This window comes from Amphibalanus amphitrite, unplaced genomic scaffold (assembly GCF_019059575.1).
Source record: "Amphibalanus amphitrite isolate SeventyFive unplaced genomic scaffold, NRLGWU_Aamphi_draft 000640F_arrow, whole genome shotgun sequence".
Classification (NCBI taxonomy): Eukaryota; Metazoa; Arthropoda; class Thecostraca; order Balanomorpha; family Balanidae; genus Amphibalanus; species Amphibalanus amphitrite.
Genome location: NW_024882134.1, coordinates 356,606 through 366,934, shown reverse-complemented (window position 1 = coordinate 366,934; position 10,329 = coordinate 356,606).

Below are 10,329 nucleotides of genomic sequence, written 5' to 3'. Positions count from 1 at the left end.
AAATTAAGATGGTTGCTCTTGATACGATCGAATGCTTGGTGATATGATGATTAGCGCAAGAGAAATATTTAATCGAATTATGACCGGTTATTTTTTGATAAAGCAAAAACTTTTTTCTTTTTTATTGGCATTAACGGGAAAGCGTTAAGCCATATCTACTGAAAATCTTAACCTGCGCCGGGCCGGGGGGGGGGCGATTTGCGCCCCCCCCCCCCAGGTTTTTCGCAGATAGCCGAAAAACGGCGGCGTGCAGCGCCACCAAATTTTGCATACCTGTTTTTCCATCTATTGCGCATACTGTGTGCGAATTTTGACCTTATATGACTTAAGGTCAGGTCAACAGGTCGGTTTGAGTGACCTAACGTCACAAAAAGTTTGAACTTGCACCAAAGCTACAACTGTTGACCGGTCGATATGAAACTTTCAGGAGTTAGTAAGGGTGACAATATCCACAAAATGTATGTCTCGGATTTTTTTATCTATGACCTGAGGTCAGGTCAATCTCACAACCTCCCCATTATAAGTCAATGGGATAAATTTCAACTTCATCTGAATGCCACCCGATCCACACAATATATTCAGGATCATGGTGTTGCAGGTCCCTGGTGGTCATTCTACCAAAAGATGTCACCGGTGACCTTTGGAAGGTGTCGCTAGGTCATCCGAGGTCACCTGAGGTCACCAGCGGGGGTTTTCTGCAATAACTTTTGAGTGAATAGAAATAGAGACTCCGTTCGACGTTTATCATGTTTGTCTGATCAATGCGGATCGAATGATCTGGATCAAAAGCTATTTAAGAAAAAGTATCAGAAGTAAACACGTTTTTTATCGCTCTTTCGAACGCCGCCTACCGCTTGTCTCTACGACGCTCAGGAGTCGAGTTAGACGGGGGGGGGGGCGTAAAACCGCCCCCTCCTAAAACTGCCTGTTGTGTTACAGATAGAGCACCGGCCCGGCGCAGATTAAACGTTTTCCTTGACCCGGTGCTGTGGCTCAATCAGTGGGCCAGCTGGCCGCAGACCATACCCGCAGGGCATGAACCTTTGACCATATTAGGTCAACACGCCGTGGCCCCAGCCCGCTCGCCAGGTCCGCGCTCATTGGCCGACGCGGCAACCGCACAACCTGTCCCCTCCCCTCCGTAGTACTCGCAGCGGCCGGCGGATTCAGCCAAGTTACCGACCTGCCCAGCGTGGGGAGGGCCGGCCGGGAAAGATACATATTTGACCGACTATACCTACATTATGAAGGTCAATGGCGAGATTGATGCCAAAACTTTCAGGGTCAATATATTTGGTCATCACACTAATATCCTACACGCATTTCAAAAGCTACGGATGTAGTTCGATTCTATATTTACTCAATATTGCATAAAAATGACATCTATAATAGACATGACGTCAATCCGCGTAGCAGCGATGGTATGAAACGACAATGTAAAAATAAATCCCTTACATCGGACGTCCTTTTCTTTCGAAATCCGAAATTTCTTTCGGCTCCCTTAATCCTCATATTATATCAGTTGTATGAAATGGCCCGTTTAATCGACCAGAGAAAAGGTGGCACACAGGCCGTTACTTGCTCAGCACTTCTTTTATTGCTAGTACCGCAAACACGCAGCAGCTGCAGTCAGTTTGCTGCTCAAACATCCATCGGCCAATGACCCCAGGCAAACAGGCCAGTGGCAATATGTCAAAGGCATAGGAAGTCAAAGGGCTGACAAGGCCCAATATGCATTATCGTCGTTTTATGTTTATCACATTTCTTTCCTGCCTCCAAATGTTATGACGGTCCATCAGTGGGGACTATGGGAGCCTCACTAAGAGGTAGGTCGAGGTAGACGAAGGACGTGCGAACTGCTGTGGACGTGGCCGTGGACGGTGAAGACGCTACAACCAGCTCAGAAGGCCGCGAGCCCTGGACGGACGGAGAGTCGGGCATGCTGTTGACAGAGGTCACCCCAAGTAAGCGACCGGAGGGGTCGGCTCCGATGGAGCCTGCTGATGGTCCCGTCTCCGACAGGGGACAGCCCCCACACCCCCAGCTGGTGCGCCACTCGGCGGCCTCACGCGCCTTCCTGCGCCTGCTGAGGGTGTGTGCGCTGACCGGGGGCACCAGCCGTGCTGAGCGGCTCTACTCCGCCTTCGTCTTCATCCTGATCACGGCTGGCGTCGCCTTCAACGTGTCGTTCGCCGTGTGGAGGGGCGGCCTGATGCTGCGACAGATGGGCTTCGTGGAAGCGGCCGCCAAGAGCGGCGGCATGTTCGGCATGACCGACGCGCTGATGTGGGTGCCGAGCGTGGCGTGCCTGTGCGGCGGCCGGCGGAGGTACAGCGCCCTGCTGATGACCCTGGAGCGCCGCCTCGGACCTCTGGTCAGCCGGTCCGGCTACCGGCACCCAGCCCACCGCCTCGACAGGGAGGTTCGCCGCCGCGCTGATCCTGTTCTCCGCCGCTGTCTCCGTGGCAATCATGCTTACCCTTCATAATGAACCCGCCTTCTTCAGTTCCTTGTCGACGATAGAAGTGGCGATTCTGGTCAGTCTGTTCTTTGTGTATTCCTCGTCTTTCCAGCTCACTCCGCTCAAGTTTGTGTTTGCCGGGGTTCACGTTAGCAGCGGACTTCGGTTCATCAACGAGGAGCTCCGGGCCGATATCGATCACATCACTCATCTCACTCCTGTCGCCATCGATCACCTTTTGGCGCTGCACGACGATCTGTCCAAGGCCTTCACTTCTCTAACGACGGGCATGTACTACGAGCTGCTCGTCTGCATGCTGTACGGCACCATCTCCAGCATCTACATGTGGCTGCTGCTGGTCCTGACCGCGCCGAGCGGCGTGGTGTCACAGTACGCGCTCATGATCACCCAGTACGTGGTCGGCGCCGCCGTCACCGTCATCCTGCCGTGCGAGCTGACACAGCGCGCGCTGGCCGTTGTGGGCGACACGCGCGACCTCCTGCTGACGGCGGAGCGGCGCCGACCGCAGCTCAGCCAGCAGCTGGGCCTGTTCAGAGAGACGGTCGGCCGCGACCTGGACACCTTCGGCGACCTGGGCCTGTTCCGTCTGCAGCGGTCCACCGTGCTCTCCATCTCGGCCACCATCCTCACCTACATCATCGTCCTGGTGCAGTTCTACGACGCTCCCGTCATCCAGGCGCTCTGCCAGGCGATCAACGGGACTGCAAATCCTCCCAACTGAGTGACACGAACACGCGCTCAGCGCTGGCTCATCTGGGAGATTTTCAGCTCATGTACAATAGTGACACCTAGTGTAGGACACCTAGTGTGACACCTAGTGACACCTACCTAGTGACATTAGTTACAATATCGCGAAATAATTACAACAAAATGCGAATGGGTAGCCGAAACTTGGTACTTAGGTCCGCAAAGCCAGGTAGCTGAAGGCACACTAAGAAATTGTAAACATCATCTGAGTGACCTGATACAATCTTTCTTCGCGCCCACGCACCGCTATCCGACAACCCCTGAGCGTTCGTGTGTGGGAGGAGGGGGGCTTCTCGGGCCGCTCCCCCTTTCCCCCTCAGTCCGGACCGTCTGCGGCCATCGCTCATGTGCCGTAGCCGTTCGCACGGCGGCGTCATCAGTCACGAGCGGCGGCGCGCAGCCGATGGACCGCCGCTCGATATCGGATCAGAGGCTGCCCGCCCGCGCTCACCACGACGTCATGACACTGAATAATGGACACTTCACTCGCATGGACGTCTGTGTGCACCAGCCATGTCTGCTCAGGGTGATGCTATGCTATTTTTAAAAGCTCAGGCTGGATTTGGGTTAGATTAAAACAAAGGTCATATTTCATGTCATATACTATCGTTATCGATAACATGCGTTCAGCGTTGACTAATCTATAATAAATCAACAGTTCAGCCTAATTCGCGCACATTTCCTACCTAAATGGGAAGATGAGAGTTATACAATACAACACATAGGTAGTAGATATGAGTGACAGAGGCAGTGGGCCGAAAAACAATAACATGGTGTCGTTGACCTGCAAAGTGATGCCATGCTCAGCGCGCACAGACGACGCAATACCTACCCTACTGAGACGTAATATGGACGCATTACGCTCATGTCACCATGGTTCCGAGTATAACTTGCACGTCATGGGCACTTCCACTATTAAAAGATTTCTGAAACTGCCGTTCTAATGTACCTAAACCTAATGGATGATCAAATCCTCACTTAGCAGATCATGCTTTGTAATTACGATCAATTTTATCACCACCTTATTGGCCTATTCGACCTTCGAACGCGTCGCAAGCAACCTCGCGGATTACCCGAAAGGAACGCACACCGACTGCTATTCAGCTAAGTGTATGCGCCATTACGACTTGGACTGCTGCCCCGGAATGGGTGCAAGTGCTGATTTGATTAGTACCCTCCTGCATTCATAGCACCACTGATGAAAATGCGAGACATTTATGCAATCCAATGTTCGTCAAACAGGACCGAAGCGACACGAGTTGGGGCGGATGACCGCTCAATATCGATACAAATACCCTGGACAAATTATCGGCTGCAGCCAGCGGCGACGGTAAATCTCCCGGTCCAATAAAACGGGCAAGGAGCCAGTCCGGCGATAGGAACTTTGTAATCCATATTGCTGCAGACTAAAGCCAGACACCTTGTTCCAAACGGTGGCTGACGCGCGAAAGCTTCGGTGCCTGACAGTGGTTAAATGTGCGGCCTCTGTACTGGAGTCTGTAACGTCTCAACTCACTCGAGCGATGGCCAGTATAGGCGAACAGCGGGAGCACCGGCTCTGGGTCTGTTCATCTCCTATAATGGAGAGTGGACCAGCCCAGTTGACTGTCGGCCACTGACAGTCGGCTGTCGGCACTGACAGCTCCGACAGGGCGCTGTCCTGAGGAGACTGATTCAGAAGGTCCGTTCTTCCGGGATGCTGGTCGATTGAGACTGCATCTTCTTCCGGAGTCCAGGACAGTAGAAGTTATACCGCGGCACTGACCATTCAAATGATATCTCCCTCTGATTTTGCTGGTGATTTTAGAAATCTTGATAAGCAAATGTACCTACCATAGCAACACTTTCGATTATGATTGCAAATTAATTTTCAGGTTCGAAAGAAGACAGTTCAAAGGCGGCAGTTATGGGCCAATCGCCTATGAACACTGACCAAACTCTCCATCCTCCAGTTTTCGTAACAATGACCGTTCTCACTCCTCTCCGTGTTTCTCTACCGCCGCGATCAATGTCATGCCGAAATATTCGTGGCCGTGCGACCTAACACAACCGCGCGGTGCAGCGATCGCCGATCTGCCGATCGCCGACCCGACTCAATGTTATCAGGGTGTCTTATTCTATTCCATTATCCATTCCATTACCAGGCTCCATTATCCAGCACCGCACCATTTTCGTTTTGTCGGATGCGGCGGGCGCTGGGCGGCTCGGAGGACCCTCTTCGCAATGACCAAAGAGTGTGCACTCAGTGCAGGTTCGCTGCGTCAGTTCGGACGAGCGGTGATATTTGTTCAGCGTTTCCGTAGAAACCGTGTGGGCCGTGGCGAAGTGCACCACTCACAAGCTAGCTTCAGAGCGATTCGGTATGGCAAAGTACCTTCTGGTTAGCAGCGGTAGCAGTCCACTGGCCTGTTAAGTGTGTGAATGTTTCCGTTTCGGTTCCAACTAAACAAGATGTAGAGTGTTTTACTTGGTCATCTGCCCATGGTTACAATAATGCTTTGCGTGTGAATACAAAATGTCGATGCTAAACTCATAAGCCTTTGCGACGGTTCGGATGTTGATTGCTCCTTGCAAAATATTATGCCGTCACCTCCGTCACAGTGCTCTAGCTACCCATAAGCTCCGGCGCCTTCACTGGCATCGCTGAGACTAGCTTTGTTTGTTAACTAAACAACATTTCCTCTTGGGACAAAGAACTACATAGTTGGAGCTGCCACACTGGAGTGCTCAATATTATAAGGCTCGGGGTGATATGGCACCGGCCCACTTCTTTAGAGACCCGGCTGAAGAATTAACCAGAGTCCTTGGCGTATAAGACAAGCTCGCAGACATCATCCCCCGTCCGGAACGACGCGACGGATCGAACCGGCTGCGCCTTGTTTAGGCTGCATAATACGCGCCGGCCGGTCGTATACAGCAAGTCAACAATTAATTAAACGAGCCTCTGACACTGGCTTCCAGCTTAATTAGGCGGTACAAACAACCGGATGGGCAGGACAGAAACTGGAACCATCAATGGTTAATCGATGTACGATCGACTCACCGTGGCAGCTTAATTTCGCACCAAGCACTAACGATGTTGCAGGTAAACAGCAGTCAGCAATATTCCCTGCCTAACTCTCATTCCGTTCAGACTTGGAAAGTTCAGAATCAAAATTGTGCTATTGGTATATCCTCAAGTTGTATAAAGTATTCGGTTCCACCGACCAATTAGTTATCAGAAGTAACCGTAATGGAAATGCGGGTTAAGGCGCCCAAACGTTCCCAATTAGCTGGAACGTACGAATTTTTCGCGTCTCACACTCCTTCCGCTGATAACAGGCCGTGGAGCTCTGCAGGCGCCGCGCCGTCCACTTAGACCACCTCTGCACCTCTGCGCAGGAGAAATGGCGTCCATTTCTACCAGCGAGCCGTGCCATAATATCAACACTGCGGGTTGACGTGAGCGGGCTCAGATAGATGGAAGATCATACAAACATGCCGTCTGAAAGGAAAATAGATAACCTCGAAAGCGAGCAAGGCCATTCCAATGTCATCTTGTCAAGCCATCCTTCCACAGAAGGCGCACAGAAAACGAAATTTACCCAATTTCCTCCACGGTCATTTCTTGTTCGAAAATTGGTAAATGCAAGTGCTACAATTCGAGTCATAAGTTCCCCTTTATACTATGCACTATGCAGTATGCGTATAGCCGTATACGATGTAGCCATAGATATTTCGAGGATCCGTAGAAATTATGAACCCTGTAGGACTCTGGAATCCACTTCTTAATTCGGCAGTCAATATCTACGTTCGACTCTAACAAGTGAGTTTGTCTTGTCATATAGGGATCAGGATGATAGCCTTTTATTATATTTCATTCAATTCCAGTATTGCCAATCATCTCCACAGCTCGAAGCAATATGATGAGAAACAAATAAGAATGCGAAGTACCAGCACGTGCCCAGAGTGAGTGTAAGCTCTGGGAGATTATTGCGCCGTTACAGCCTGACATACGTGACGTAAGACCGAAGACGGCCTATAAAAGAAATGGTAACCATTGAAGACCAGTGACCACGACAGTGACGCAGGTCCGGAGGCATGCTGGCAATGGCAACTAAAGGGTTAAGACTCCTATTGAAGGCTGCGACGGGGTTAAAGAGAGCATTTTGTCGTGCAATGGTGCTCATGTAAACATCGTCATTGTTGATAACTTACCAACAAGCACAGGGACGTAGCCAAGGGGGGGGGGCGGAGGGGGCGCCCGCCCCTCCCTTGGGGTTTTCAGGAGGCCCCCCCCCCCCCGAAAGGATTCAGGCCAACGTGGGCCGAAGGCCCACGTTGGCCTGAATCCTTTCGGCCTGAATCCAACGTGGCCAAAATCACGTCGGAGGCGAACGAAATTCACGCGGGAATCTAAAAAATGACGTCAGAACAATCAGGGCCCTCTGACCAGCCTGACAAGTGACAGCTGGGGCCCTTCTCATCTCGGACTGTGAATAACCACTAGTGTCTGTGTCTGACCGCTAGGGCCCCTCTGACTCCTCAGTAGACAGGAGGCCCTCTGTAGAGAGGAGGCCCCCTTAGAGAGGAGACCCCCTGTAGAGAGGAGGCCCTCTGCCAAAAGGAGGCCCTCTGTAAAAAAGAGGCCCTCTGTAAAAAGGAGGCCCTCTGTAGAGAGCAGGCCCTCTGTAAAGAGGAGACCGTCTGAAATCAGAAGGCCCTTTGAAGACAGGAGGCCCTCTGTAGAGAGGAGATCGTCTGAAGAGAGGAGGCCCTCTGTAGAGGAGGACTCCCTGAGTAGAAAGGAGGTCCTCTGTAGGTAGGAGGCCCTCTGTAGAGTGAAGGCCCTCTGAAGAGAGGAGGCCCTTTGCAGAGATGAGGTCCTCTGTATAGAAGAGGTCCTGTGTAGAGACGAGACTAAGAGAGGAGGCCCTACATAGATAGGAAGCCCTCTGTAGAGAGGAGGTCCCTGTAGAGACTAGAGAGGAGGCCCTCTGTAGAGAGGATGCCCTCTGTAAAGGAGGCCCTCTGGAGAGAGAGACACCCTCAGCAGAGAGGAGGCCCTCTGTAGATAAGAGGCAATCTGTAGAGAGGAAGCCCTCTGTAGATAAGAGGCCCTCTGTGGGCAGGAGGCCCCCGGTAGTCAAAGACAGCGTCGTATATTAAGTACATAGAGTGGAGGCCCACTGTAAGCAAATTACCTTCTGGCTTCTGGTCCCTGCTACTCTCTATAGAGAGTTATCAGTTCTCACTATAGTGAAAACTGAGAACTCAGGAAACTGTACAGAATAGACTCCCAACCGCGTCGCCGCCCACTGTAGGAAGAGACAGGGGAGGAGGTCCTCTGTAAACAGAAGGCCCTATCCTATGTAGACAAATTATTTGTATAAATGCGCTCAGAGAAATCATGCCGGGTGCCGTCAACGGTTTTGCCGTAAACGGTTTTACCTGCAGTGGCCGCAAAAACTGCCAAAATAGCCGATATTTTCGGAAACCAGTTTTCGGCGATAACTTTCGTCTCAAAATTTGCACGAACTTCCCTTTACCAGCATCGTGTTCCTCTCGTCCAGACGTGTGGAATGAACTATGAATTGACCTTGAAAGGTCAACTTGAAAATTTGGCCTCAGGTCAAGGTCATGACCTGACCGATAAGGGCTAAGATCCATATCAGTCCATCCGTATCGTCGAGCCAAACAACTAAGGTGTATTCATCGCTCTAGCATACCTCTATCAAAAGTTATTCGCGAAAAACAGTCAGATACCATTCGTGACCTGAGATGACCTCAGGGTTATAAAAAGGGGTCACGGGTGCCATTTTCATGTTCAATGTGTCAAAGATGCTAGTAATTCAGTGTTTTAGAGTGTTTATAATGACTTCCGTCTAAAAAGGCGACTTTCAATTTAAGGTCGCAAAATTGACGTGACCTTATGTCATCGATATCAAAATTCAATTTTTTGCATTTTGTCGCTCTTGTGCATTTGCATCTCTGAAAGTTTCAAAGCGTTTGGTCACTCCGTGTAGCTTTGGCAGACATTGAAACTTTTTATGTACTGAGGTCATTTGACCTGACCTGTGACCTGACCTTAAGTGACCAGGGTCTGAAATTTTCATAACATGTGTAGAAATGATGTAGGATAAAGTGTGCCGTGCCGCCGTGAAAACTGCAGGGGGGTGTTTAACACCCCCCGGCAGGGCGCGGGTTAATGCATGAACACAGCAGCCCATTTCTGTAATATATGTATACCTGTGGCTGTGTTGGTATTTTTACGATGGATGCAATTAGGCCCAAACCATTTAATAGACCGTGGTGATATTCCCATAGCCATGCTTCGCACAAATCGTAATAATTTATTTGACCGGGAAATTAATATATACCATAGATAACATGAATCATGTTATCATGTATCATGGTATCATGTTATCATGTTAGATTCATGTTATCTATGTATATATCTATCCATCGATTGTTTGTTTCATCTACGGCGTAAATGAAGCAAACCACCTGGACCTAGGAAAATTTACTAACGAAACCATGTTTTACTTACAGCAAGTTAACGTGGCATCATTCACACAGAAAGAATTGATAACCGTATAGTTTCAATCTTGCAGACGTCCGTATTAGACTCGTGACAAGCCTATTGGAAAATATAATGAACTGTGTCCTGCTTCGGGAAAACGAGTCAAAACCACCCAATTCTTTCTGAATTACGTCAGATTATCTGATCTGTAAGCACCCAGGTGGCATTTACTGACAGGGGCACCGGGAAGGATCATCTGAGGTGAGGTGAGGTCATCAACAGTTTGTAGCCAATAAATCACGATATGATGGGGCTAAATAGTTGTTAGTGTACCAAACCGTTCGCCTGGTCATGACGCGTCGATTGGTACCCAGCGTGACTTTCCTAGATCAGATTTTGAAGTTGACCTATCTATGTAGGTCGTTATAAACCATGTTATTTGTTATGACCTCTGGCGACCTCAATATTGACCTGACCCAAAAAAGTTGTTTACAAAAGTTGTAAGTCGTTCAACGAACTATCAAACGCCGTTGCCGTTTGTCGCTACGATTCGTGCTTTTCGAGTTCTGACGGGGGCCAAAAAGGCCCCCGCCCGATT